The sequence below is a fragment of the Corvus cornix genome, chromosome 2, assembly GCF_000738735.6.
Source record: "Corvus cornix cornix isolate S_Up_H32 chromosome 2, ASM73873v5, whole genome shotgun sequence".
NCBI classification, from domain to species: Eukaryota; Metazoa; Chordata; class Aves; order Passeriformes; family Corvidae; genus Corvus; species Corvus cornix.
Genome location: NC_046333.1, coordinates 40,787,914 through 40,811,998, shown reverse-complemented (window position 1 = coordinate 40,811,998; position 24,085 = coordinate 40,787,914). Strand labels below are relative to the sequence as shown.

The window sequence follows — 24,085 nt, the reverse complement described above, 5'->3', positions numbered from 1 at the left end:
GTTCTTACACTAACCCAGAAATTCCTTAAGAAATTTTCAATGATTAAGAAGGCTGTGTACATGCAGAAGAGTTAATAACATTGTCTCCTGGACAAACTAGTTAAAACAGCCCCTCTTCACATTTGTAACTTTAAATATTTCACTCATATGGTACCATCACTTGTTCAAAGTCAGAATTACTCAGACAGAGGAAACAGGCAAATACAGACTTATTATGGTGTGGTGCATTGGCCTTTACCACGTTTCCATATTCTTCCAGTAATGTCAAAAAAGGATGCTAAGCATCCAGAAATTGTGTCAACAATGATATTACACTGAAGACTGAGCAAATGGATTTCTCTGTAGAAGTTCATGAGCATGGAAATACATTTCCATTCCTATTAAATAGGAAGATGCTTTGTTTACTTAGTGCTGAGCTGAACAATAGACCACTTCAATCTCAGGGCAAGACTAATTTCCAGAGGTCTTGAGAAGAAGTACTTCAGTGGACAAGTATTTTGAGGTCTCTCTGTATGGGTGGAATAACTTCAAGTCCAGGAGAAGTTAGGAAGGAAGTGAAGACACCCTTGGGGCATAGTTATTGCAGATTGAGAAAAAAATGAGAGAAGTGGAAAAGAGGGTTTTGGGTAAAGTATTGTTAAAAGCATGTGTAAGAAATCTCCACTAAATAGTCCTAAAATAGGTTTAGTGGTAGTGGATTTTGTTTGGTTTTTTTTTTTTTTTTAATTCCACCACAGTAAGAAAATAAATCTCTCCTTTCCTCAACATTTGTGAAGATCTTAAAGAGCAAATTTTGATACAAATAAACTGACCATTATAAAGAACGACTGTTACATATTAACCACTGAATGGTCCATAAATAGCAGCAACATGTATCTGATAGCAATATGCTTCAACCTTAGGCAAATAACTACAGATCTCCTTTTTTTTTTTTTTTTAACAGTGCTCACAGAGGAAATTTTTACTGATCTAGATAAATGTTTCAAAGTTCAGTTCAGTGCTTTACTTACATTTTAGACTTTAATTTGCTTTTAAGCTAATTTGTCTTATTTCCCTCCTTTCTCTTCCCTAGCAAGGCTGTATATTAAAATTTCATGTCCTTTTTTATACAATAATTAAATAAAAAAATAGAAACAAAAAAGAAAAAAGGAAAAGGAGAAGGAAAAGGAAAAGGAAAAAAGAAAAAGAAAAAGAAAAAGAAAAAGAAAAAGAAAAAAAGAAAAAGAAAAAAAGGAAAAGGAAAAGGAAAAAAGAAAAAGAAAAAGAAAAAGAAAAAGAAAAAAGAAAAAGATAAAGAAAAAGAAAAAGGAAAAGGAAAAGGAAAAAAAGGAAAAGGAAAAGGAAAAGAAAAAGGAAAAGAAAAAGAAAAAGAAAAAGGAAAAGGAAAAGGAAAAGAAAAAGAAAAAGAAAAAGGAAAAGGAAAAGGAAAAGGAAAAGAAAAAGAAAAAGAAAAAGAAAAAAAAGAAAAAGAAAAAGAAAAAGAAAAAGAAAAAGAAAAAGAAAAAGAAAAAGAGAAAGAAAAAGAAAAAGAAAAAGAAAAAGAAGAAGAAAAAGAAAAAGAAAAAGAAAAAGAAAAAGAAAAAGAAAAAGAAAAAGAAAAAGAAAAAGAAAAAGAAAAAGAAAAAGAGAGAAAAAGGAGACTGCAATGGTGGTAAAAGAAAATATGAGCAGGCTGCCTTTCACTACATAGATTGCTTTGGAAAGCTACCATACAAGAATGAAACAGAACCATTATTAATAAATTTAGCAATTAATAATCACAGGTCTAAGAATTATCATTATCTGGTTGTGCTTGAGCAAGTAGGAGTACAAAACATCTCATTTTTGAATGGCACTGTCAAACAAGTTAAAGAAAATATTTTCACGCGACTACTCCTTTTAAGAGTTTTGTGGAAACTGGAAATGGGAGTACACAACCCTCTGTTGTGTACACAGTAACTACACTTCAGTAGTTCTGCTGAAGAGGCTCAAACCTGGTATTTGCTATAAAACTTCAAATGCAAACATGTGAACATCTCAAAACATAAAAAGAAATAAGAAAACTGAAATCTGATACTTAGCAGCTCCAAGGAGACCTTTTCCTAACCCAACAACTGCACCTTAGACATCATTATAGTCACACTATAATTATTGCTCATTTTGCACTTTTACAAATGGGGGACTACGTCAGAAACCAATGCCCCTCATTCCCATCCTGTTTTCTGACATTCATAATCCTTATAACCAATGTAAGATCCTAGGGCTTCCTCAAACATAGCATAGTAAAAATTATATTAATACCTATTAAACTAGGTAATTAAGTTCTGGTCACAAGAAAGGTTTTATACATTTTCATAGATATTCATATATTTTCATAGAAAACAGTTTTTTTTAATAAAACTGTCAAAAGTTCACTGACAACAGTTTATGTTTTTCCTTTCATTCAAAAAAATAATCTTTTGCAGTAAATAACAAGATAACACTGTATTAATCTGCATTGCTCAGTTAATTTACTAAGGGCTGTTCAGCTATTTGTTGTGAGATCAATCTGCATCTTCGTGGCTATCCAAGAGTCATGCACAATCCTGACACCTAGGAATGGTGAATCCACTCTCCAAGATACTGGAAAAAACAGCAAGATGCGCCACATTTCCAACACCATCAGGGAATGTTAATGTAATCACAGCAAGGTCAAATACACTCATGGTTCAAGCCTAAATGAAAACCTGCAATTTAAACATCCCTGATGTAGAGGTGTGGAAAAGGTAATAAGTAAACACTGCTCCCTTTAACTGCTTTGGGGAAAAAGTATTATTGCATTCCCATTTAATCTCATTTGTAAATAAATCAGTCTCAAAAAATTTATCTCCATTTCGGCAAACTCAATTTGATTATCTTCCCAATGACAGTGGAAGCATTTTTGTCAGCTGCAACTGCAATAGCTAAAATCCAAATCCTAAATACTTCAGTAAAAGATTCAGATTTTATATTCAATTGCCTGGCAAGTCTCTCAAGAGTAATAGTAGTTTATTTCTTGTTATAGGATGCCCAAAATGTAGATCTGTATAACACTATACAAAATCACATGTGTGTAATTATTACTATATCTGTCACAAAGTGGCTTTCAGATCACTGTAAACTTTTAATGAAGTAATGAACTTGCTTGTAGAAGTACCAACAGATGACATAATGTAATGTTACCCTACTGATGAATAATTTGAATGCTGTGCAACCAAAAGAAGTCTGTCATAACAACCCCACACAATACAGAATAAGCAAATGCTTTATTCTTCCTGTCAAACAAATAACTCCTTCTTTTTTATTTCTGAAAGTGAGCATATAAATATTATGCAAACTTGCAACAAAATGACCTGGAATTCAAATTTACACTGGAGTTCAAAATTCATAGCTAACATCCACAACAATCCAATCTTCTGCTGTGGAATATAATAATTAAAGGGGGGGAAAATTAAAAAACACATGCCCAAATAGAGGACAGAGTCTCTGTAATGCTTGCATTGGATTTATTTTAGTCTTGTTTGCTTTGCATGAAACAGTACAGTTTCAAAAGAAAACACCAGGAAACCTCTGAGCTTCAAGGATAAAAGCTGGAATCAAAGAATTAAAAACAAAAGCAGTATTTTAGTTTCAGACATGCTTTTCAAGAACTGAGTTTGCTCTGTGTTTTCCTTACAAGCTGCTGACACTCTCCATGGGAAACACGGTTATTTTCAGCTCTACTCTGGTGATTCCCTCTGGGGTGCTGCTGCCACACTGGGATGGTCTCTCCATTTTCCCAGAAGTCATCCCTGACTCACCATTATCATCTTTCCAGTGGTGGCAGAGGTTGCTTCCTCTTGGCGCAGCCACCAGAGCTGCCTGCGAGCTTTGTGGGACTCCTCAAGAGCAGGAGGATTCCAGTATCCCCTGCTCCCCAGCCTGCCTCACGGGGATGAACTTCCCAGCTGCTCTGTGCACCAGGTACAGGAAGATCACACAAGGTTGCTCCACTTGGGGGAAAGATCTGGAGCACAACATGCCTTGGCTTCAGCCTGACCACCCAGGTGTACAGGAGACAAATCCAAGCCATATTCTAGCACCTAAGTCCAAAACAGTCTGGTCATGGTTCCACCACAAAGCGCCATCACCTTGCTCTGGGAGATAATCACCTCTTACCATAGGGACCTCATAAAAGTAATATAATGGAGACAAGCACCATTTTACAAAAAAATTCAGAATATGGGTGAACTTAAAATTAATTTGATTATGAACACTAAAGAAATGCTGTGGTTTTGTTCTTCCTTTCCTGAAACAAAATGGCTGTGTACATAAAGGACTCACTATCAAGACAAAATACCTCTTACATGATCATGAGCAACAGAACTCTCTTGGCAGCATTTAACCAGTTCTAATCAGAAGACAGAGTTTAAAAAAACCCACAAAACCAAAGGACAACTCACAAAACATCAAATAAAAAACCTACCTCAAGTCCAAGAGGAAGTAGTACCATCCCAATGAAAGTCATGGTTACAGCATTTAACTCAGCTATGAACCTTCCTAATTATTTCCAGCACTGAGTGACACCCTGAACTTAGCAGCACCGATCTTCACTTCTGGTTCCCTGCTGCAATGTTGTTTTCTAGCAGAGAAAGAATCTGCAAATCGGAAGTATAGCACATATACAATGCAGACTTCAAATAAAGGGCCATTGTCACAATGAGGAGCCTACCATGAATAATCTCGTTATTGCAGTCATGAATGATCTGACTCATGAAGCGTCTGCAGCGATGTTTCAGGCTACAATCACTTGCTTATACACAAAGCACACCTGGCTATTTCACACCCCTCCAGCAAATAGATGCTTAGTAATGCTATTTGGCTTTTTATAAAAAGCCTTGAGACAGTACAGCCAGAGTTAAAAGGAAATTAATTCTTCTATCATTATGTGTTTCTTTTCGCTTTCTTTGGGAAAGGGGGAGACATACCTACTCCTCCCTCACATGATTTGCTTTTCACATTGGGATAAAACACTTCCAATACTTCAGGATACAACCAGTGTAATTTTACACAGCCCTAAGCACCTGATACTCAACTCACACTGAGGAAGCCACCCTGGGTGGGCAGCACACAGGGGTCACCTGCATCACCCCAGCACACAGGTTGCCAGCAGCACATCTGCCATCACCATCCCTGTGACCACCACGGGCACTGCAACTCCCACCTGTCTGAGCAAGGCACCAGGACACAGCCACATGCACAGGGTGAGGCTGCATGATGTGCAGGGATCTCGCAGGCCCTCGGAACAATCCTGCTTTAAAAAAAATGCTGGTGACACAGCGCTGCACAGGTACAAAGCTGGAGCAACCCTGCTGGGGTAACATCAGTTTTCATGGTTCTACCAGCTTTAGAGGGAAAGCCATCATTCTCAAGCCACTAAGGATTAATACTAGAAAATAAGCATCCAGTTACAGAAAATATTCACAGAAGAGGAAAAATAAAAGGTGCAAGGAATTCAAGCTACATACTTTATAAACAAGAAACCAACTCAATCTAACTGCAGAACTCAACTAACCAAACCTTTGCCAGCCCTGGGCAGCCTGGGCAGGCAGGAGTCCAGAATGCCTTAAAATAATTATTTAAAAAATAAATAAATAAAATTGAAACTTATGAGAATACACAAGTGTTTCTTAATAAGGCAAATTATGTTTCTTTATGGGGATATTCCCAAGCTGAATACACATTTTAACTTGAAATAGAGGGAATGTTTTGCTAAAGCATTATGCAGATGTGAAACTGCTTTTATGTAACTCAATTTATCAGAGGAACATGTTGTATCATGTTGTTAAAATATTATAAAGATAAAAGGATAATAATTGAAATATTTGCATATGACACAGTACAAAGAAATAATGTACGTGAACAGACTATTTGTTGTCACATTAGCTTCAAGCAAATAAGGAGAGAAGGGTTGATTTATTACTGAGTGTCTGGGGCTGTAGGATGGTAAAATTCTACTGACTGTAGTTTAAATAAAGGTCTAGAAAAGTAATGGGAAAAATCCTAGAAATAATTCAGGACAAATTAATGGTACAACATGAGGTCTTTAAGATTATTGAAAAAATTAATGAATTTACCTTTTTTATTCATAGTATTTAAAGGACTGACTTCTAACTGGAATTTCTTACATCTGCACTTTAAAGAATTGTTGACATGTTGAGGGTTGCATACCTTACCCTTCATCAATAACAAACCAATTGAATCTGTTCTGCAAAACCTGGCAGCACCTCTGCCTCAGGAGCCTGGGCGCCCAGCCTGGGGTCCTGCTGCTGCACCCAGCCACGTCTCCTAGTGCTTTTCAGCTTGATTTTTGATCCCACTGTTATCACTGTGACCCCTTCCAGAATCTGACAACTCTAATCGTTATCTCCCAACCTCTATACTTAAACTGCAGATGAGTTTGTAGACTCTCCCTTTGCAATGCTGGCCTCAGTCAGCTAAAACAGTTTTCTTCCCTGTCTTGTGCCTCACTGCAGCAGGCAAGGTGAGGGAAGAGGAGAGGAGGAGAAAGGGGAAAATAAACTTCAGCATGCACATACATACATAAGTTTACACACTCACGCATACATGGGTATATAAACATATACTTAAGTATATACAGTATACCTAAAGTAAAGTTTACAAATATGGGCTGTAGATATAACTAGAAAATAAAGGTGGATCCCTGAATCCACAGTCTGGCTTTGGCTAACGACTCCAAGTTTTGCTCCCTTTTTATTGAAGCTCACTGGTAAATCAAATCCAACAGCTGTGGCTTGATTCAGGAGGCTGGTGGCGCCCAAAAGAAAGTCTTCTGACAGTTCTCTCCGTAACACGCGATGCCCAGGAAGGGCACCAGGAAGGGGTGTGCTCACACCACTGCTGGGGTCAGTGCCAGGCAGCAAATGAAACAATACGACAAACCTATCAATACCCTTAGGCATATGCAATAGTAAGATCACATTTAAGAGCACTTAAGAGATTTAAGAATCACTTTTAAAATAGTTTCAGCTTTTTTTCAGAGATGGCAAGTAGATTAAAAGAGTGTTTATTTCAAGTGGTATAGCCAAGGCTCTACAATTCCGTGTGTAGATATCCCCCAGAGAAAGAATTCCCTTCCGTAGTTGAAACCAATCTACTGTAAACAGATCAGATTAAACCAAAATGAGACATTCTCAATGCAGTATTAGACTGTCAGCATATTCCTTCGTAATTCCACAGGTATTTTGGAATGGTGCAGACCAACCACAGATAAATAAAAGAAAAGGCAATTCTCAATTATGCATTCGTAACCATTTTCTCATTCCCTCCCAATAATAAAGTAATCTGCCATAAATGCCATGGAATTACAGCATCTCAGACTTCTTAAAAATGACAGGGGTATTTCTGAGCAATAATAATACCTGTGGAAGTATTAGCAGGCTATTGTTCCTGTTCATGTTTGACTTGAAAATGAAAAATTTCAGATTTTAAAACCTGTAGAAGCTTTGGACTAAAGTTTCTTAATGTCATGCTATCAAGAAAAAATATATACAATAGAGGCATAACCCCCAAATAAAATTGCTGATACAGTCTTAAATCCCAAAAAGCAGTGAAAAGTCCTGAATTTAAACTAAATAAGTAATAAATTTTTAAAAAGTGAAATTATGATGAGATTTCCTAACCTAAGTCATTAGTTGTGCTAAAATTTGCAGCATATTATGGTTATTAAGCAGAACACAATTTTATTTGAGTGTAAAAGTTTCAGACTTTCCTCATATGACCTTCCTGGCATACTGCCAAGGCTCGGCTCTTGATGGCATTTAATCTGAACATAATCCCTGAAATCTCTGTGCCATTACCGGGTTGCATGGGAATGATTCCCTGACAACATACACAGAATTGTGCTGCAAATTTTATTTTCAGCTCATGGCTGTTCCCCTTCCTTACCAGCTGTTGCAAATTATTTGTTTCAATAAAAATAAATAATCTATACCCTTTATTTGCTATAGAACCACATAATACCTAAAATAGAAAACAAGTCCAACACGTCTCATTTCGGTTGGTTTTCTGCTGATGGCTGCCATATTTTTAAGGGAGTAAACTCCAGAAAACAAATGAAGTTCAGCAGCTGATGAAAAGCCTGGGTAATGAGCTGCAGTGGCGCAAACAACCCTATTGATTCTAAACAGGAGCAAGACCACACTGCAGCAGAGGGTTCCAGCCGAGGGTACTCACACTTGACTGCGGTCTGAATGAGCAACTGCCTTTAGAAAGGAAGAATACACTTAAAAGAGCTTTTTTCATATTCAAAGATGCCTCTGATCTCTGAAGCCAACTGTCTTTTTGTCATGAATGCTGTGAAAAATCACAGTGTCCAAGATTTCCACATCTGTGATTTTTGGCACTTGTGCAAGTGTAGGAACTGAATAACTGATGTCTGAACACCAACAAAAATGAGGCAACACAGCAATTTGTCCCACAGGAAAGCATATAAAAGCCCCAAAATCACTGCAATAAGGTAAGCGTGGATCTCTCATTGTTTTCTGTGTGCTCAGGATTTCACAAGTATTTTTCCCCTGCATTCCCTGCAGGAAGGAGCTAGGTAGGCAAAGCAGCACTGACTTTAATCTTACTAATGCAGGTCCTAAAAGCAGTGAATCATACAGCAGTAAGAGCTCCGGTATGGGACGCAGAGACCTACCCATTGACCTGCATACTTAGTTCAGCAACAACCTGAGTGTCATTACAGATCATGGGAGCTAACACCAGTCTACCTATATTTGCTGTGGTCCAATTGCTGCCTGAAGCAAAGACTGGCTCTTATTGAGGCTTCTTATTTACTGAGTGATCCCAACATTTTCCCTTTCCTATGAAAAGTAAGTAAATAAGATGAACAAGAAAAATTAATTATTCCCTGCAAAAAAAGCCAAAAAACCAAAAAATGATAGCAGATAAAGCAGTTTTATGTTTTTTTAAACTCTTAATTTTCAGCAGAAGGCTTGCTTTGTTCAGCGGGCTTTTCTCCCTGTACATTAACCCCTTCCCAGAAAGATTTTTCCTACACAGAGTTGACCAAGTTACCAAAGACCATAATTCTGTGGGAAAAGAGAAAGTCTTCTAAAGCACTCATAAAGGTTTATTTCGTTACCTCTAAGTTACTTCTAATGTTAATCTCTTTATACATGTAAACAAGTACCCTATTTCAAAGGTATTTCTTCAGCTTGGGGTGCAGAAGACCTGTTAGTTCTCCTCTTAAAGAAAGCTAAACTCCAAGGAAAAATAGGAGCTACTCCTCCAGTCCTTTGTTTCCTACAAGAGAGTAGGCTTGATCCAACCAAGAGGCACTTAAATCAATGGGGAGCTGTTAATGTTTGGTTTAGGCCATGTAAGGGTGAGAAACTGGGAAACATGTTTTCACCTGGCCTTCAGCCAGGCACAATGCCACCACTAATGAGGGGCTGCCGTAAAGAGACGTTTTGAAAGGGTCATATGTGAGATGAATTAATGAACACAATGCAAACCTCACATCCATCTCAAAGAGGGGCAAAAAATCATTGCAGTTTATCATAAATATGCTTAGGTGTTCTGATGCCAGCCTACTTACTGCCAAAGGAATCCACCGACAGGGAAGGGCAAGGTCTGTTTGCAATGCAGTCCTCCCCTGGGAGATGCATTTCACGGCTTCCAGCCAAAGCCTCCAAAACGCCTCCAGGGTAGCAGTTGGGCTGGAGCTGCCCCATCACGCCCTTCCACTGCAGCCGGATTTGCCTATTTTTGCAGCTGGCACCACCAAAGGCTACAGAAACTTGTAGTCAGCACAATCTCTTCCAGACTGACTTTTCAGTCTCTTCAGCTAATGAATACTGAGAGGAGTGCATAGACTGGCAACACCTTGTAAACAGAGTTAACATGCGAGACCCTGCACCTCTCACAGCCTTTCTTTTTCCTAACAATTTCTGTGGGACTGTTATCATCGTGGCTCTCACTAGCCTCAAACCTACCCACCACACCAGCTTGCAAAAACATCATTTCACCTAGCACTGACACAACAAAATCCTTTTTGCTCAGTGTGTCTAATCCCCTTGATAACAGTGCTGTACACAGATTGTCACGATGAAGAAAACTACGCTGGTTAGTCCAATGACTCAGCAGTGGTTTCTTCCTTTGCTGCTCCAGTGGCACAAAGAACAGGCTCAGGAGCTTAAATCTTGATGATAGATACACGCTCACTGTGCAGCTAATCCTATCATTTTCAAGACAAAAACCCAAGTCTGTGCAGCCTATAGCTACTGTTGATTTACAACCTACAAACAGCACACCATGCACTACCTAAATGAAAAAATATTTTCAACAGTGAGTGAGGAAGACTGTGGTTTTAATAATTTCTCCAGTTGCAACTAAAAACTCAGACAGTAAAAAATGAAGTCTGAAAGAGAGCAATCAAGGTTTATAAAGAATATTTCATACAGAGGTGCACCTTACACAAACAATTTTTGGAAAAACACATTCAGCCAAAGCATCAGCAATGCTCTGGAATTCAATGATCCCTTACACAACAGAGAACTGGAGAGGGCTTCACAAACTAGAAGTCCCACAGGGGAAAGTAAACATTCCCTATTTTCAAGTAAAGTGCAACAAACAAAGCCTGAAGAGTGAATTATAGGTGTGAAGTTCAAAAAAATCCATGTGTGCAAGCAAATGAACAATCTGTATGAACAATCATCATGACCCCATGTGATAAGCAAATACATACATACCAGAGCAGTAATTACTTATCTAACTTGCTGCTGTGGGCCTGTGATGACACTGGCTTTGTGAGCTACTGCTGTACTGCGTGCAAATATGCTGCATGATGGAGACTCTCTGGAAAGCTCACTTGAGTTCAGATGGATTGGTTTTGTTGCGAACTAGCTTGACATAAAACTTGAGCTGTGCCCCTAACCTGACTCTGATTCAAAGATAAAAGATCTTATCACTATGGAAGTGTGGCCATGAGCCTGAGCAGATGGCCCAGAGGGAGGAGGAGGAGGTGGCTTGATGTTTTTGTGGATAACAGCACCTAGCATTGCAATGAGGAAGCAAAAGTTTGTATTTCAGTATCCTTTGCAAATGCTAAGACCAGGAGAGACTGGTCCCAGTGCATAAAACACATCAGAATCCAGAAGCTTGGGGAAAAAGGCAAAGCCAGTTCCAATCCACATCTTTACACCGTTTTGCCCTGCAAAACATGGTTACCTCTTCAATAATGCCTGTTGAGGGCAGTCTCTCTCCCACGCCATCCTGCCACAGCTGTCATCTGGGAGTGTGCTAGTTGGCATGGACCAAAATCATGTCATGGAATGTGCTAGAAATTAAACAATATGGACAATCATAAGATACAAGTCCTGGCCCTGATACTTTTACCAATGCAAAGCAGTGGTGAAGCAAAGTGGAAGTGGAGTCCTTCAGCCCATTCCTGCAGTTAAAATACAAACATCAGAAACAGGGTGGCAGAGCAGGACCGAAGATTAAGACTCCAAAGTTTAGCCCCGTAGCCACAACATGACCGTGTTAGTGCCATTAGAAAATGGGAAGCACAAATAACTTCTAAGCAAGTCAAACTTTTCTCTCAAAATAAAGAGGCCAGAAGATGAGTGTTACAATAGATATCAGGGCGCTGGCAAAGGCAAAGTGTGAAATGGATTCTTTCCAGTATTCAGTTTAGGAAGACAAACATTGTTTCACAAATTCACTGTAGCCCTGCTTATTTTCCAAGCTCCTTAACTCATGCCAAAGGGCCTGGACTTTCTGAACATCCTGTTCTGTTTCCTCCACTGCTAGTCTTAGTCCTCAGTACTAAATGTCTTTATTTCAGAGCCCCCTTTTCTATCATTTTATTCCAAACTCCTCCCTCTGTAGCTTTTGTATTTTACCTCTGGGTAAGAGTGAAGACAAGCAGATTAATGAGAAGTCTGAACAGCACATTAAGTTACACCTATTTTGAGAGCCCTTCTCGCTAGGCATCCCAAGGCACTGCATAAAAATAAAACTATACCAATTGCATTTAAACTAACAAGAAGCTTGCAGAGGTTGGCATGCCTCAAAGCATAAAGACTGATGGTTAAATGAGTCCATGATTCCCCAAAGTCTCAGAGCCACATGAACACAGACCATCTCACCCGTCATTGGTTGGATGCTTGGATGTAAAGTTAAGGAATCTTCATGATGGCCTACTGGCAGGAAAAAATATTCCTGCCTGAAAAGGGCAGGAAAACAGTTTTAGTCCATGAGTAGTAACTGGCCATTTTGGGGATTTCCTGTCTGATGAGCAGCAATGCCACCTCTGCCTCTCAAAGATGACAGAACATATTTCTGCTCCTGTCTTTGCTCCTCCACAGTTGCAAGAAGGCCAAGGTACAAGGGGTCTCAAGGCAATGACTACAGTAGTACAGGCTTGGGCAGAGACAGGAACGTCACCTCTCACCCCGTCTCGTCACATCAGCTCCCAGATCCGCTGCACTTGGGACCCCAGTAACACCACAAGAAATGGTACCAAACACCTTGACATGTCTGAGGTGCACCCTGGGCCCTGCTCATCCACCTGTGCAGACACATCTCCTGGTTGCTGGCAAATGACAGGGGAGAAGGCATTTCTCTTGGCACAAGAGGGAACCACTGCTGCCTCAGAAGTGCCAGGAAGCCTTTCGCTGCTGGTGATGTGGGCACAAAACTTGTCCACTTGTCCTACTTGTTTCCTACTTCTTTGCCATAAGAAGTCCTATCTTACTTCCTTCCTCTTCCTTCCCACAGCAGTGTTTCAGGCTGAGACCAAAGCATGCAGTCAGAGTTACAAGGAACATGGTCTTATTTGCCTTAAGTAACTGCATTTCTACACTTTGTCTGCCATTTTGAGCAGTGCACAGATAATCAGACAATCCTTACAGACTCTTACTTCCCTTTCTTGAGATAGTTCAGGAGAAAAGAACCATGTGGTGCCCTTGCAGCCTCTTCAAACAAGTAGTGCTGGAAAACAGCTGTGGCCTGCAAACCCTAATGCAAACAGTAATGTGGCTTACACTACATTCAACCCTACTTTAAATTATGTATTTATTAACACACATACAAAAGAGGAAAAGGATGTAACAGCACAAATTAGAAGTGGACAGGAAGCTGCAGTTTCAACAGTGAAGTTAAGCTAAGACCTGAGGGCCATCAAAACTTAAAGCTGTTCCTATAACTTTGTATGCAGCTGAGGTGGCCACCAACACATCAGGACTGTAAAGCTAATCAAATCAGAGTTTAAAAAATTGGAAATTCTTATGGCTGTCAACATAGTGACTTCTGTGAAGAGTATTGACTTTAGCAAGTTAGCTAAAACCAGAGTTACAACCTTATGAGGGGGATACAGAATAACACCAATATAAGAAGAACAGGAGGTCCTGAAAAATGCTGGAATCACATTTTGAAACCAACCAAGGAATACGTACATGAAATCAACCGAACAGACAAAGCTGATGCATTAGTGAAGCAGGTCTGAACAGACAAGATTTCAGGCTCACACTGCTTGAGTAAGGAATGCTTTCCTTGCCATCTGGCTTAGAAATCACTTGGATTCCACAGTGGCCATCTAACGGCCAACAGGAAAGCAGGGAAATTATTTTAAGTAAGAATCACTAAAATTAAAATGGGAGAGGCAACGAAAGGGGGGAAAAAAAGTGGTCAGTGATAAATACAGTATGGAGATTTTTCTATTTATATTTTTAAAGCTATTTATATTTGAAAGCTTTCATTTAGGGACTCTGACAGGCAGGCTTCCACATTCATCAGTCTGGTTTTCATTCAAGTACACAGTACTTATAGAAATATGTAAAGGCCAACAAAAACAATTAAAAAGACATTAAAATTAACTTCTGTCACAGTTTGGGGTTATCAATTCACATTCACATTCAGATACATAAACAAAACATTTCTCAATATTACACTGATATACATTTTGAATGCTCTGCATAAAATCCTGCTCCAGCACCAGGGCACACAGTGAAAAAAATAGTGCAAGTTTGACATATTCGGACACAACACTCCCTGGAGATGAGCTCCTTCAGGTGAACTTGCTGTGTGAGCATGATTTCCCATACAGCTGAACCAGGAAAGCAGCAGAGCACCTGTGATGGCAGAGCCATGGAGAACCTACACAACATCAACTCACAACAGAGCAAATCTACAGGGCAGAACTGGAAAACGCTCTGGGGACACCTTAGGGCACCTTCCAGCACTTAGAGGGGGCCTACAAGAGCTGGAGATGGACTTTTCACAAGGACATGCAGTGAAAGGACAAGGAATGATGGCTTTAAACTGAAAGAAGGTAGGTTTAGATTAGGAAGAAATTCTTTACTGTGAGGATAGTGAGACACTGGAACAGGTTAGCCAGAGAAGCTGTGGATACCCCATCCCTGGAAGTGTTCAAGGCCAGATTGGATGTGGTTTTGAGCCAGTCTAGTGAAAGACCCAACCCAAACCATTCTATGATTCTATGATTCTGTAGCTGAAGAGGAAAGGATCCATGAGTGTAGGATGGCTGCTGAAAGACTGATGATATGCTGGAGGAGAACTGCCAAATACCCTGCACAGTCTTTTCCAAAAATGTTGCATTTGGCTCTTCAGAAGCTAAGGCATTCAAAAGGAAAGGGCAAATCCTCCTGCTCATCTCTGAAGCTCCTCACAAAACTGACGTTGCTCCCGGTTAAGAACAGGTCACATTCATGAACCCATTTAGAAGATGCAAGCTGAGATGCATGCTGCTTCTAGTAACATGGATGATCTAACTTCAGAGTCAATTGACTGCTTTCTGCTATAACTGACATCTGTTACTAACTTTGTTCATATGTCAACACTGTTTAGCTTAATGAACCAGCTTTCCTCTCTACCAGCCCCTTCCCTGACGTATTTAGCTAGGAACTATCTTATCATGCTCTGGGTTTCAATTTGCTAGCCTGTTCTGCTAAGATAAAGGCTCTCAGAGCTGCTTTTCTTGCTGTGCCTGTTTTAGTTTGAATCATTCCTGAATTCAAAATCCAGAACAACACATGAAATTTCATTTCATACATTTTTCTACACTGATTTTAAGGTTTCCATGTCTCCATTACCTTCACATTACACCTATTCCATTCTAGATCCATATTTATCTTATCTGTGTAGATCTGGAGATTTGCCTTGCTTTTACACAAGTTTCAAGAACTCTTAAAAATATTTTCTCTACTTTTAAATATTTGGGCTTTTTAGTCCAGCCAGCTGAATTACCTACCAACCTCACGACCTTGTTTCCTTAATTTCACAGCCAGTCCTTCTGTGAGATGGAGTGTTATTTATGACCTATGTTTGCTTATGCTTGTATAACATTTAAATGGAAATAAGTAAATGCATGCTTCACACAAACTCACTTTGTATAACCAACTCTTCTACAATGTCATCATGCTCCATGAAAACAAAATCTGAGAGCACATCAACATCTCAGTTTAGCAACATTTTAAAGAAGAAATCACATTCACTGCCTGTCACAGCTTGCATCAAAGACTGTCAATGTCCTAAGTTTCCAAGGGATTGCATCTACTGAGCCATTTACAGCTCTATTTCTACAAGCAAAATAAACATGTCCACGAATGTTGAGGCCAACTGGCACAGAAAGGTGCCATGCTAATAAAGTCTATCACCCTCCAAAACAGGGTGGTTGCTTTCAAACTGCCTACTGGGAACAATCCCAAGACAACTTTCAAACCTTACCTGGGAATAGTTCAGGTGAGTTCCCGTAAGTGTAAACCAAAACTAGGCCAGGGACAGTCAACAGTACATACATTTGATTGCCAGGGCCAGGGGCTGCTTCTAGACTCCATTTAATTTACTAGTACAGATGTGCCCATCGCATGAAGACCTCTTCATGTCTGCATGACCCTGAGTTCTTCACACCTCTTGGTACATTTTCATTAGCTTGTCATTCGCCCACCTTCCTTCTCAGAGACCAAAGTAATTCTACTAAAACCACACCAGCCACAGCTTTTAGGAATATTTTCTCTGGCTGGATATATTAATCTTTGCTTTGTTCCAAAAGGGATTCTGAGATCTTTGTCTCAGTTTTCTTCTCCAGGACTGTTTTTGTTTTAGTTTTTAGTTTTAGCTTTCCATATGTTTCTTTGGTCTTGGAAAACAAAACTCTGCTCTTTCCCCAGATAAACTCTAAGACAGATGTGTCTTTCCACCTAAAGAAAATGAGGCTTCAGACTCACACTTGGGTCTTCCTCGTGCCACTAGGAAACCCGGATTTTCATGGGGTTTGGGTTTTTTTCCTTTTTTCCCTGGTGCTGCCCAACTATCTTATATTTGCTGTCCCCAGTTCTTTAATCGCATCCTTCTTCCTTCTCAGCCCCAAATCTCTACTTATCTCCACCTTATCCCCCTTTTTTTCTGGTGCCATTTTCTTTGATTCATCTTTTTCTCATGTTTTCCTCCTGAGTTCTCCATCATAACACACCAGTCTTTCACTTGATTTCTCCGCTACCAATTAGCACCAGCCTCTGCGCTGCGATTATAGCCACATGCAGCTGTGGTCAGCTTCCTCAAAGACCTCTCCTTTCCAACTACTATTTTTATATACAGCTGTGCATTCAGATCACCTCAACTGCCTCTTCTATTCCCTCATGTCTAGCTCCCTGCCTCTAGCTGCATCTAAACTACTTGGATATTCTCTCTCCTGACTTCTGTCAGCTGACATTTCTATATAAAAATAGATCCTCTCAGGTAACATTGAAGAAAGTAAATCTCCTTCTGTTCCTGCATCCAGTCTTGATGTCTTCTCTGCTATCCTTCATTCAGTGCTGCATCACTGCACATCCTTCCTCATCTCTGCCTTCAAGGAAAAATAAAGAGCCCAGAAAAAACGCATCCAGACTCCAAATTTTCGTTAAATGCTGGCTTCCTCTGGCCACTGACTGAAAGGCAGTTATCTGCCTGAGCTAAGTTCTCTTAGGTGGAAAGTTCTTGTTGTGATCCAAGGCAGGAAAACTCCCCCATCTCCTTCAGCTACAAGTTTAATCCACTGAAAACTGCAAATTGGTCTTGAAAACACCAAAAAGAAAAGAAAAAAAAAGGGAAAAAAGAGAAAGAGTAATTACAGTTGAGGGCAGAGATTCTTGTAAATGAAGTTTTACTAGAACTTGAAGAAAAATTGATGCCTACCTAATTGGAAGAAAATGAAAGAAGTAGTGTGAGGAATTTCACGTCAGAGATCACAAATACACTTTGAGTAATCTTAATTTTCTGAGAAGAGGCTAGGTACTAACAAATGACTCCTCATGCTCTTGAAATAGGAAAAATAAGTTTACGTGAGCCTCATACAGCACATAGTATTTTGAACATAATATTCTGCAAAACTGAAAATGATTGCAGAAGCATATGGCTAAGAAGAAAATAAAGTTCAAGGATTTAACAAGGATATCTTTCTGCAAATCAAAGTACAGACTCCAACCCTTGATTATTCCCATCAAAGCATGAAATAATATTAAGGAGTTGGATCACACATTCTAAAATGCACTTTATTGTTTTTTCCCCTTTAGACAACACAGATTTTATAGGACAAATATTAAGGACAGAGCTTCAAAGAACAAGTGGATGTGTAGGAACAGAGTACCAAGCAAAGTGTCATCTCAAGTATTTTACTATGTAATAAAAATAGCACTTTGTTTTGAGAATTGGAAGCTTATCAGTCTCACTTTCAGTGCAAGGCTTTTCTGCATATCCAGGCATGCAAGAAAGGACAAGCAATGAACAGCAGGTAAGCCTTGTGCCCTTGATGCTGTGGTTTATCTCCAGAACTTAAAATACACCAATACTGCTAAATAAATAAGGCACACTGCAACACAAACAGAAAGAGCATGCCAATTGCTTTCATGTACACAAGCAACAAGGCATCAAATTTAATTGTGAATAAGTGGGAGGATTTTCAAAGATGCAAATGGACAGTAAATGCAGAGTTCAAAAGGTATTCGGGGTTGGCCTAAATGATCTAATTGCTGCTGTAAATCTACAGTTCCTGAAAACTACGAAGTCTCCTGCACTGTTGTTAAAGATTTTGGAACATGTATCCACTATAAACACTATACTAATTACAATTAATTACATTAATTTTCACTTATAATTTACACAGAGATTCTCCAAAAATGAAGCAGGCCAAGAACACATTCAAAGAGGTATTTCCTCTGCTAGGGCACAAAAGCAAGCTGTGCTACCTGGCCTCCTGATCCTGGATCATGCATAAAACCTATTAAAACCTTTCTGGCAGATCACAGTTATCTGTGGCCTCTGTTACAAAGTACAATGCAGAGTCTGATCCACAGACTCTAGCAAAATAAAAAACAAAACAAAAAAAACCCCAAACCAAATAACCAACCAAATAAACAAAAAACCACACCAAAAAACCACACCATCCCCAGAATATTTTAGCTGGCTTTAAATTAGGGTAATGTTTTCCATTAATGATGCAGGCAAAGGTGCAGTCTCTGTCTGTGACCAGTGCTGCCATAAATATTTTTTAGAAAGCTATATTAGAGTAAAACAAATAAGATGTATCAGAGTAAAAGTCTACAACATTAATTCCATACTTGACATAAAATGTATGGAGCTAAAACAAAGCACAAACTTTTCACAGTTCCTTCTAAAACTTCAGAAATCTTCCTTTGAATTCCCAGTGTTACTGTGACTTGCTTTGAAGACTAATTGTTTGCCAGAGGTGCTGTATAATTGTTTATGTCTCATCTAACATAATGTGGAAGATGAGATTCAACAAATAAATATGCAAATATCTCCTAGTGATTTGTATTTGCTAAATATAATCCAAATGTTTATTGAGATCCTATTTAACAATTTCCCAGTGGTTGCATTTCTTGCAACAGATTAAATGACAATAGGATCAGAAAGCCAACCATAAAGGGCTAGGAAACAAAGATAGGTCCTTCTGTTATGAAAAATACTTGAAATAGTATGCTTAGCAGGGAAATGTGACTGTCTGGCTCAGTATTCAATTACTTGCCACACATTTACATCAAGGAAAAGCACTTTTCCCACCAGTGGAAGAATTTTATTACATGGGGTGAAGGGAAAAGAAAAGAAGATCCATCGTGAAAGTCCTCTTTCACTGCTTTAGTCAAAGTGGATGTCTTAGAATATGTCAGCTGGACAAACCAAAAACACAAAAATAAGATTAAAGATAGTGTATCTTCACCTAGCAATCAGTAACTATGTGTTCCAGCCAGAGAAAACACTGGGAAAGCTACTGGAGGAGTTTTCCTTTGGCTCAGGGAACAGATGAGCAAGAGTTCTCCTAAGGCATTACTTACAAAGCCAAAAGCTGTTAAATTCAGTGGCGGCTAAAGCAAGTTACAACACAGTCTGCTCCAGACTGTGTGGACAGAGCCAAGCTGCAGTATAATAACATTTAGGGGAAAAAGGGAGCAAGCAGAGAAAACATACCTTATGGTTTTATCCCAAGCCTGAACCAGATTCAAGGAGCTCTCTCAAGCAAGTCAGAATAAGGAGGTTGAAAAGGTTTTCTGCTTGAGGAGGGCTCACCTACAGAAGCACAGGTTCTACAGTGGCATTTTCTAGTGTTTATTCAACCAAGTTTTCAGTTCCCAAGTAATACAGACACTTTGGAAAACTATGCCACTTGCTGTCATCGAGGAAGACTTTTCCAGTCCAATAAATCAATATTTTTCCTGTCATGCATTCTTTCTCAATTAATCAAATTTTTTCTCTATGTCACTTTACCATCCCCAACATTTTGATCAAACCATTCTTACAGAACTGCTTTCTCTACACCCCACTCCAATGTGAAATCTCTCACTTCATCTATCCTTCCACATTTCTCCATGCCCATGGTTCATTTTCCTTTATTTTCTCAGAATTTCAGTTAAACCACATAAAATGGTGCATAAAGACTAGAGGGAAATTTACAAAGCCACTGAAGTGAAAAACAGGCTGGAATTGTGAATTAAGGACTGTTTTTTGGTCAGCTGTGCAGTTCTAACTCATTACATAAGAATGAGTGTAAAATCATTCTGCAGCTTCAAATAACTTCTATTTGTGTAATTTCCACTCCATTTAAGAATTAGTTGGAGCAACTGTACTGGCAATTTAAGGAAGGCAGAAAAAGTTAAGAGGATCTAAAAGGTTTTGATACAACAACTGCAATATTATCAGAACCGGGATTTAGGAACTTGGTTAGGATTCTTTTCTATGAGAGTGGTGAGGCACTGGAACAGGATGCCCAGGGAAGCGGTGGATGCCCCATCCCTGGAAGTGTTCGAGGCCAGGTTGGATGGGGCCTTGAGCCACCTGGTCAAGTGGAAGGTGTCCATACCTAAGGTGGGGAGGTTGGAACTAGATGACTTGTAAGGTGACCTCCAACCCAAGCCATTCTATGATTTTATTATCCTGCAAGAACAAGAAACTACTTTTTTCTGTTCTGTTATTATTTTATGTTCCTTTAATTACTTTATTTCAAGGAATTAAGGAATAATAAAATTTAAACATAATTATGAATGCTAGTACATTTTTACAGCAGTCTCATGTTTAACCTCTGTCTCTTTCTGTATGTGAAAGTTACAACTACAACCAACTTTTGGAAATAAAGTACATCAAATCCTCCCATGCAGAATGGGAACACACTAGGGTCAGCCTGCCATTTTCCCACTGAAGACAGAAGTTGCAGAAAGAAGTGAGCACTCCCTGTCATTTTTACTTAGCTTTTGCTGCCAGCAAAGCAGGAGCTCCTCCTGTATAAATTGAAGCATTTTCCAATCAATTCATTTTCAGAAATGGAATTTCAGACCAGAAAAAGCACAACATCCTGTATCTCAAGAAAATCAGAGCTGGTGAACATCTGCACTGTGGCTACTTACCTGGAAATCTTGATGGGTTAGTACTGTCACTGTATTTTAAAGCAGCTTTACACTGAAAATTTTACTATCCTGTATGTCTTAACGTTTTACAAACCCACTCTGTATGTGAAAACTAAGGCTCTCTGAATCAGCCCCAATCAGGGGGTGAGACTAATAGTGTCTATGGTTAGCATCTTAATATAAAGGAAATCAGAAATGTCAAAACTTGTCATAACTGCTCAGTAGTATTCTCTCTCTGTACTGCAAATCTACTACAACTAAAGGACTACGATAAATTTTAACCTGACATCCTCAAAGTCAGCAAAAATTCAGTACCACTTTTCCTTGGTGACAGTCAGACATGGCAGGGAATATTTTCCTTAACTTCTGGGTGACCTTTAGAGAAACCTGCTGCCTTTCTGTGAGGTGCTCATGCATTCCAGTTTCAGTTCAGATCACACAATTTCCCTCTTGAAATTGTATTATTTTACCTTTACCTCTGCTTGTTCTTTTCTGTGATTATTAAATCAAAGAAGGGATGATTGGTTTTTAAATTAATTTGTGAAAGGACAATGAAAGATGCTGATGGCTAGAAGAATGGGAATGAGTTTCTAACAGATCAAAAGAGAAAGAGCACTAATGAGCAGATGTGTTCTGGAAGATTTCTTAAATGCAAGCATAATGACTGTCTCGAGACTAATCCAATGCAAATAGAGGTCTGCCCATCATGGTACCAGGGAAGAGCCCTTAATGACTCTTGAGCAGAAAGGGAAAACAGCAGAAGGAGCCTCAGTCAGTGGTTCACATTTGAAGAAAAAATAAAGTGAGCTCCATTTAGTCCTTGCTCCGTCTGCAGACATAGGAAGAGCACAAATTTCAAGTGCTTGTCTCCCATCCTCCTGTCTGATGAGGATCGTGGGAGCTACAGCTTTCGCAGGAAGCCCACAGAGAGCTCATGTCCTCCAAGGGCCAAACTTTGCTACTGCTCTTGACAGAGCAGCTATCAAGATAAGAAATCTTCTCAGCACACAGTATTCTTTTGTACTACAAAGCCCCTGAATAAAGAGCCCAGTAGATGACATAAAATCAAGGAATAAGAAACTAACCAGTAAGTGCAACTCTACGGAGTCACTAGGCTGTTCCCTTCAGTCACTGAGTTGGGCTGGCATGGTTGAGGCAGCTTTGTGACTGTAAACAAAGCATTTCAGACTGCCTTTCTTCTTATTTTTGTTTCTTTTTTTCAAAGTAATTGTAACTGCTCTAGTTCACCATACAACTCAAATCAATCAAACACAGATTCTTTTTGGGTTCTTTTCCTTTTTTGGGGATAGGGGCTTTTTAACTTTGAGATAAAGTGCTCTCTGTCACGAACAAAATCAGCCATCAATCCTGGCTGGCTGGACCCAAAATCCATTAAAAAAATCTCTAGGATTTACATGCATTTTACTTTGAACTTCCAACTAGATTGCCTTTGTACTTACTTGAGCAAAAAGTTAGAACTTCTCTCCCTGCCTGAGGGAACCAAAAATATTAGCGCTGATTAAACATCTATTTTGTAGCAACATGAAATCTATCACGCTATAAAAAATTATTGTGAATGATACCTCTTGAGCAAGACTGTGACTTACAGATTTTCTTTTTACTAAGCTAAACATTCAAAAAAACATACAGCTGGTCCAAGAAAACTCTTTCTTGCTTTGGGAAAGCATCAGACATCACCTTCTGGTTTGCCATCACAGGCAGAATCTTATCTAACTGTAGGATGTGCTTGGATTTACTACCTATTAGCAAAACTCCTAAGAAGCACTGAAAGGTTCCATTCCCTTTTATGTATTCTCAGTCAAATCTCATTAGCTTCATGCTCTCAGTTTGCACACAAAAATATAGCAGTCTTTTCCCACCTCTTAGGGAAAAATTAATAGGAGAGTGTTAAATCTCATGTTACAAGGACTTCATTACTTTTACAAGCTATACTAAATAATTAAACTGCGCTTGTCAAATAACTGATTGGAGAACATTTTGTGCTGTGGTGTATGTTTTTACTGTCTGTTTACCTCAGCTGACAAAATAAAATCATTCACAGCATCTCCTGCACAACAACTGAGACCTTAAACCTGGAGTGGAGAAGAGCGGTAGGACTCAAAAGACAAGTCTATATAGGATGTGATTAAAGAAAGAGAACTGGATTAAAGCCACAGATGGGGAAACTGAAACAATAGAACCAAGGCTTGCTCTGAGGACGATGCTGAATGAGAATGACCTAGAAGCAAATCTAGCTAACACCATCTAGATCTCTAGCAGCTTCTAGACAGGCTTTTGACCCTTAAAGTGAGAAAAAAGGCAGACAATACATATTGCTTAGAGAGATTAGGACTAACAATATTCAGACAACATTGACTTTTCCAAACTTTAATTTATTTTCTTATCCATATTTTCACAGTAATGTATCGGGGAGTGGGGAGGCTTCGACTAGTGCTATCAGCAGGGTGCAGCCACCTGAAATATTCTGTAGTTAACAGGATCCCTCAGGTCTGAAATAGAGGGGCTGTGTGCAAAAGGGCAAAGGTCAAACAATTAGACTAGCAACCTACCCCTCCACCACATCCATAAGGCAAGGCCATTTCTGTAATGTCAAAGACGAAGAGAATTTCTGACACAGTGCATGTTGTCCTACCTGCCTCTCTGCTCCACAGGCAGGTCTCTGGAACCCATTCCACCCAGTAAGACGACCCACACAGCTAAATGAAGAAGATGTAGTCAAATGAACAGCTGTCTCTCCTGCTGATAGGAATTAATCTCTTTGGCCAACCTGGCAATTTTTCAGATGCACTCTTCTAAAGGTTACTCAAAACCAAAAATTGTACAGCTGCAAATCCCTTCTGGTAGCAGCCAGACATATGCTGAACCAGAGCTTCATCCAGTCTCCCAGGGCTGCAGCAAACAGCAGGATCTGCTGTCCTGAACATCACTGTAATGTTCAAGTTGGACTCTGTCAATGAGCACATACACGCAATCTGCTATTTTTTAAATGTACTAGTCACCAAAAGCCACATTTCCATTAAGCGGGAGAGAACATTCCTGATGCTCCCATTCTCTCACAGCAGCAGAATTTCCCTGAAAGGACACTTTTTGCAGAGTTATGTAACAGTGCGCACAGCACGCTTGATTCTCATCTGAGCAGACAC

At 39.3% G+C, this 24,085-nt stretch overlaps 1 protein-coding gene across 8 annotated transcripts in view; it reads right to left on the bottom strand.

Moving 5' to 3' along the window:
• THRB (thyroid hormone receptor beta) overlaps positions 1–24,085 on the bottom strand; it is a 157,333-nt gene that overhangs the window by 97,897 nt on the left and 35,351 nt on the right. Inside the window, exon 4 of one of the 8 annotated variants that reach the window (XM_019285661.3) lies at positions 11,233–11,341. The exons of the other annotated variants lie outside the window; for them this stretch is intronic. The gene's annotated coding sequence lies outside the window, so the exon portion shown is untranslated. The remainder of the gene's footprint in view (positions 1–11,232; positions 11,342–24,085) is intronic. 8 annotated transcript variants of the gene reach the window in all.